General features: G+C 44.0%; 1 pseudogene; it reads left to right on the top strand.

The window, feature by feature from the left end:
• The first annotated feature begins 2,387 nt into the window (after positions 1–2,387).
• Positions 2,388–6,607, top strand: LOC134343424 (sin3 histone deacetylase corepressor complex component SDS3-like; annotated as a pseudogene).
• The last annotated feature ends 226 nt before the right edge of the window (positions 6,608–6,833 follow it).

Raw genomic sequence — 6,833 nt, 5'->3', positions numbered from 1 at the left:
AAGTGGCCTAACCAGTTTTATAAAGTTGCACCATAATCACTTTGCTCTTATTTCCTAGTTATATTCTGGTTATCTGACCCCAAGCACTGCCCCTTTTTTTCTGCTGTGTTACGTACCAGCAGCAATAGACCACAAACTGAGTCAGGGTTTAATGTTAAACCACTATATTTACTAGTATCTACTCAAAATATAGAAAATTAAACAAATTACCCTTCTAAACAGAAGAGTTAACAGTGTAATGCATTTGTGGCTCCCAAACCGTCAAGCTTAGGAACAGTTCTTAAAGTTTTAAGTTGGCGAGCTGAAAAGTTTTAGCTATCCACGGAATAGGGTGGAGGGAGAAAAATTCAAATCCACATTACAATGCAATGAGGAGGCGATCACGAAGAATTCCACAGGTTCCATTGAAGACTGGGCAACTTACATTGAGAGAGTGGAGTGATATTATGAGGTTAACGGTGTTAATGATGAAAAGAAAACCAGCATCTTACTCAGTCTTATGGGAGCAAAAACATACGGGCTGCTATGGAGCTTGTTAACCCCTGAAAAGCCAGCTGACAAAATGTTCAAGCAAATAGACACTCTCCAACAGCATTTAACCCCCAAACCACTGGTCATTGCTGAAAGATTTATATTTCACAAACAGAATCAGAGCAAAAATGAAAGCATTTCTGAATATTGTGCTGAATTGTGCAAATTATCAGAACATTGTCAATTTGGAGCTGGCCTATCGGATGCATTGGGGGACAGGTTAGTGTGTGGCATGCACTGTGAAACCACACAGAAGAAGCTCCTGTGTGAAAAAGATCTTACATATGAGAAGGCACTGAACATTGCAATATCAACAAAAATCTCTGGAATATGCTATGAATAAAATGTCACTGAACAGAAATGAAGGAAAGACTTGGTCAGTTTAGGAGAGTGGGCAAAGAAATGGCAGATGAGATACAACGTTGACAAATGTACGGTTGTACATTTTGGAAGAAGAAATAATCGGGCAGATTATTATTTAGATGGGGAGAAAATTCAAAAATCGGAAGTGCAAAGGGACTTGGGGGTCCTCGTGCTGGATACCCTAAAGGATAACCACCAAGTTGGATCAGCGGTAAGGAAAGCAAATGCTACGCTGGCATTCATTTCAAGAGGAATAGTGTATAAGAGTAAGGAGGTGTTGATGAGGCTCTATGGGGCATTAGTGAGACCTCATTTGGAATACTGTGTGCAGTTTTGTGTCCCCGTCTTAGAAAGGATGTACTGATGTTGGAGAGAGTTCAGAGAAGATTTACGAGGATGATTCCTGGAATGCAGGGGCTAACATATGAGGAGCGTTTGTCGGCTCTTGGACTGTATTCATTAGAGTATAGAAGAATGAGAGGGGATCTCATAGAAACAATTCGAATGTTGAAAGGGTTGGACAGAGTAGATGTGGAAAGGTTGTTTCCCTTGGTGGGTGAGTCCAGGACAAGAGGCCATAGTCTTAGAATTAGAGGGTACCCAGTTAAAACAGAGGTGAGGAGAAATTTTTTTAGCCAGAGGGTCATGGATTTGTGGAATTCGTTGCCGCATACAGCTGTGGAGGCCCGATCATTGAGGGTGATTAAGGAGGAGATTGACAGGTATCTAATTAGTCAGGGTATCAAGGGATATGGGGAAAAAGCCAGAAATTGGAACTAGATGGGTGAATAGTTTAGCTCATGGGGGAGCTGCGGAGCAGGCTCGATGGGCTGAATGGCCTACTTCTCCTTTGTCTTGTGATCTTGTGAAATGTTACCGTTGTGGGAACAGGTCACATGACCCTGATGTCTGTTGGTTTAAAGACAAAGAATGCAGAAACTGTGGCAAACGGCCACACTGGCAGAGTATGCAAAGCTAGTAAACAACAGAAAAGGGACAAAATGCAGAGAAACAAGAAACCCCAGAAAGGAAAATACAACAATGTGCACAAAATGAAAAAAAGCAGTTCTGATGAAAATGACTCAAGATGAAAGTGAATTGTCTAGTCTACAACTTCACAGCGTGAAAGAGACAGATGATCGAAGAGTAATATGGATGACTCCACAAGTGGCGGGCATGAGACTGAAAATGGAGTTGGACTCAGGCTCAGCTTTAACAGTGATCTCTGTACACAACTACAAATGACTATTCTCACATACCTCTGAAACGAACTAAACTACTGCTAAAGACTTACACAGGACAGAAAGTGCATCCCAAAGGTAAAATTAAAGTGGCAGTGACCTACGGAGACAAAACACAGCAGCTGAACCTCTATACTGAAAAATGGAGGACCACCATTGCTGGGACATGAATGGCTCAGGGAAATTCAGTTGGATTGGCACACCGTCAAGGCACTAGATGTGTCAACAAAGGAGGGCAGTTTGGTGGGGAAGATGTCCGCAGCTCTTCTCTCACCCATTGTCAACTATTACAATGATGAGGGGGAGCTAGACAGCGTCGATGATGAGGACAAACGCAGTATCCGTGGCCGCGACTCGGATGAAGATACAGAGGATGCAAGTGAGACAGATATAGCTAATAAGCAGGATGATGAAGACTACCTGGAAGTAAAAGAGCAGATGTACCAGGAGAAATTGACATCTCCCAAAAGACAGCTACAGCAGTTACAGGAAGGCACTTTGCAGGAGTAGCAGAAAAGGATGAAGAAACTAGATCAACAATACAGTGGGCTTAGGCGGTAATGGGACAAGGCGAGGTAGGTTTACCGGTGTTATTTACGGAAAGGAGGAAGTATGTGTGTGAGGTCAGTTTTCTGTGCTCGGTGTCAGATGTGGGAGGTCCTGGAGTCTCCCAACCTCCCAGACGGCCATATCTGCACCAGGTGTGTCAAGCTGCAGCTCGTAAAGATCGAGTCAGGGAACTGGAGATGCAGCTCGATGACCTTCGCTTGGTCAGGGAGAGCAAGGAGGTGATAGAAAGGAGTTATAGGCAGGTGGTCACACCGGGTCCACGGGAGGCAGACAAGTGGGTAACGATCAGGAGGGGGAAGGGGAAGAGTCAGGTACTAGAGAGTACCCCTGTGGCTGTCCCCCTTGACAATAAGTACTCCTGTTTGAGTACTGTTGGGGGGGGGGGGACAACCTACCTGGGGGAAGCAACAGTGGCCGTGCTTCTGGCACGGAGTCTGGCCCTGTGACTCAGAAGGGTAGGGAAAGGAAGAGGAAGGCAGTAGTGATACTCTATAGTTAGGGGGTCAGATAGGCGATTCTGTGGATGCAGGAAAGAAACTCGGATGGTGGTGTGCCTCCCAGGTGCCAAGGTCCAGGATGTTTCAGAACGCCTCCAAGATATCCTGCAGTGGGAGGGAGAACAGCCAGAGGTGGTACCAATGACATAGGTAGGAAAAGGGAAGAGGTCCTGAAAAATAGAGTACAGGAAATTAGGAAGGAAGTTGAGAAGCAGAACCGCAAAGGTAGTAATTTTGGAGATAGTGATCATAATTCTATCTCCTTTACAATAGCATTGGAGAGAGATAGGAACAGACAAGTTAAAAAAGCATTTAATTAGAGTAAGGGGAATTATGAGGCTATCAGGCAGGAACTTGGAAGCTTAAATTGGAAACATGTTTTCAGGGAGAGGTACGGAAGAAATGTGGCAAATGTTCAGGGGATATTTGTGTGGAGTTCTGCACAGGTACGTTCCAATGAGACAGGAAAGTTATGGTGGTGTACAAAGGCTCTAATAAATCTAGTCAAGAAGAAAAGAAAAGTTTACAAAAGGTTCAGAGAGCTAGGTAATGTTAGAGATCTAGAAGATAATAGGAAGGAGCTTAAGAAGGAAATTAGGAGAGCCAGAAGCGGCCATGAGAAGGCCTTGGCGGGCAGGATTAAGGAAAACCCCAAGGCATTCTACAAGTATGTGAAGAGCAAGAGGATAAGACGTGAAAGAATAGGACCTATCAAGTGTGACAGTGGGGAAGTATGTATGGAACCAGAGGAAATAGCAGAGGTACTTAATGAATACTTTACTTCAGTACTCCCTATGGAAAAGGATCTTGGTGACTGTAGTGATGACTTGCAGTGGACTGAAAAGCTTGAGCATGTAGATATTAAGAAAGAGGATGTGCTGGAGCTTTTGGAAAGCATCAAGTTGGATAAGTCACCGGGACCAGATGAGATGTACCCCAGGCTACTGTGGGAGGCGAGGGAGGAGATTGCTGAGCCTCTGGTAATGATCTTTGCATCATCAATGGGCCGGGAGAGGTTCCAGAGGATTGGAGGGTTGCGGATGTTATTCCTTTATTCAAGAAAGGGAGTAGAGATAACCCAGGAGATTATAGACTAGTGAGTCTTACCTCAGTGGCTGGTAAATTGATGGAGAAGATCCTGAGAGGCAGGATTTATGAACATTTGGAGAAGTATAATATGATTAGGAATAGTCAGCATGGCTTTGTCAAGGGCAGGTCGTGCCTTATGAGCCTGATTGAATTTTTTGAGGATGTGACTAAACACATTGATGAAGGAAGAGCAGTAGGTGTAGTGTATATGGATTTCAGCAAGGCATTTGATAAGGTACCCCATGCAAGGCTATTGAGAAAGTAAGGAGGCATGGGATCCAAGGAGACATTGCTTTGTGGATCCAGAACTGGCTTGCCAACAGAAGCCAAAGAGTGGTTGTAGACAGGTCATATTCTGCATGGAGGTCGGTCACCAGGGGAGTGCCTCAGGGATCCGTTCTGGGACCCTTACTCTTTGTGATTTCTATAAATGACGTGGATGAGGAAGTGGAGGGATGGGTTAGTAAATTTGCTGATGACACAAAGATTGCGGGTGTTGTGGATAGTGTGGATGGCTGTCAGAGGTTACAGCGGGGCATTGATAGGATGCCAAACTGGGCTGAGAAGTGGCAGATGGAGTTCAACCCAGATAAGTGTGAGGTGGTTAATTTTGGTAGGTCAAATATGATGGCAGAATATAGTATTAATGGTAAGACTCTTGGCAGCATGGAGGATCAGAGGGATCTTGGGGTCCATGTCCATAGGACGTTCAAAGCAGCTGCGCAGGTTGACTCTGTGGTTAAGAAGGCATACGGTGTATTGGCCTTCATCAATCGTGGAATTGAATTTAGGAGCCGAGAGGTAATGTTGCAGCTATATAGGACCCTGGTCAGACCCCACTTGGAGTACTGTGCACAGTTCTGGTCGCCTCACTACAGGAAGGATGTGGAAGCCATAGAAAGGGTGCAGAGGAGATTTACAAGGATGTTGCCTGGATTGGGGAGCATGCCTTATGAGAATAGGTTAAGCGAACTCGGCCTTTTTGCCTTGGAGCGACAGCAGATGAGAGGTGACCTGATAGAGGTGTATAAGATGATGAGAGGCATTGATCGTGTGGATAGTCAGAGGCTTTTTCCCAGGGCTGAAATGGTTGCTACAAGAGGACACAGGTTTAAGGTGCTGGGGAGTAGGTACAGAGGAGATGTCAGGGGTAAGTTTTTTTACTCAGAGAGTGGTGAGTGCGTGGGATGGGCTGCTGGCAACGGTGGTGGAAGCGGATACAATAGGGTCTTTTAAGAGACTTTTGGATAGGTACATGGAGCTTAGAAAAATAGAGGGCTATAGGTAAGCCTAGTAATTTCTAAGGTAGAGACATGTTCAGTACAACTTTTTGGGCTGAAGGGCCTGTATTGTGCTGTAGGTTTTCTATGTTTCTATGAAAGAATACGAAATGCAGAGCTTTTTCTGCAACTGGAGACAGAACAAGTGGGAAGGAATTATATTAAAGAGAAGAAAGCAGCAGTGAAGGAATTTGAAGATAAAAATATTGAGTTAGAAGAAAAGAAAAAGATGATTGAGAATGAGAGGCTAACAATGGAACTCACAGGAGATTCTATGGAGGTAAAGCCAATAATGACTAGGAAACTAGGGAGGAAACCTAATGACCCTGCTCCAATTACAGACAAAAGATGAAAACCTGCACCTGCGCAGTTAAATTACTTGTTAACAGATGAACAGATAATGGAAGATCTGCGAACTCTCAATAAGCTTAAATCTCCGAAAAGACCAGCATCTCCATCTTCTCCTGAGCATCTTCCCAACACTCCTGCTGAAACACCAGCACAAAGATATGAAGCACGGGTAGAAGATGGGAAGTTATATTACGACAAGAGATGGTATCATAAAGGTCAGGCTATCTATTTGGAATCTAAGGAGAATATGAAGATTGGCTGTGTAATTAGCTCAGTTGGAACAAATGAGATATGGGTAAGGAAGACAAGTGATAGCACAAAGACGCGTATACGAGGGGTGATTGATAAGTTCGTGGCCTAAGGTAGAAGGAGTCAATTTTAGAAAACCTCACACATTTATTTTTCAACATAGACCCCTCCTACATTTACACACTTAGTCCAGGGGTCGTGGAGCATACGGATCCCTTCTTTGTTGGAGTCAGTGTCTTGGACCTCCAGGAAGTTGTCTACAGCAGGGGTCATTGATAAGTTCGCGACCTAAGGTAGAAGGAGATGAGTTATTACTTTAAACTTTCTGCATAATTACTCAAAGAGTTGAACTGTAACGAGAGCTATATAACTAATCTCCTTCTATCTAGGACAGCTGCACAGAGGAGTTTACATTATATGGAGGCGATCTGCCTAGAACTCTTAGCAAGTTGGAGGCGCACATCTTCTTAACTCCCTATACTCAGAGGTGAACTTTTCATGACTTTCATATGGAAATCTGTATTAAAACAAACATGTTTATTGACAGATGTTACCCGGAGAGGTAGAGAAAACCCCCCCCACCCCCGAGACTTGAGTTATAAATGGGTTTTAGACCAGAAGTTAAAAAAAGGCTTGTTATAATTTGATATTATTATGTTACT

Source organism: Mobula hypostoma, chromosome 1, assembly GCF_963921235.1.
Source record: "Mobula hypostoma chromosome 1, sMobHyp1.1, whole genome shotgun sequence".
Lineage (NCBI taxonomy): Eukaryota > Metazoa > Chordata > Chondrichthyes > Myliobatiformes > Myliobatidae > Mobula > Mobula hypostoma.
The sequence above is the reverse complement of the archived record's forward strand: the minus strand, read 5'-3'. Positions and strand labels throughout refer to the sequence as shown.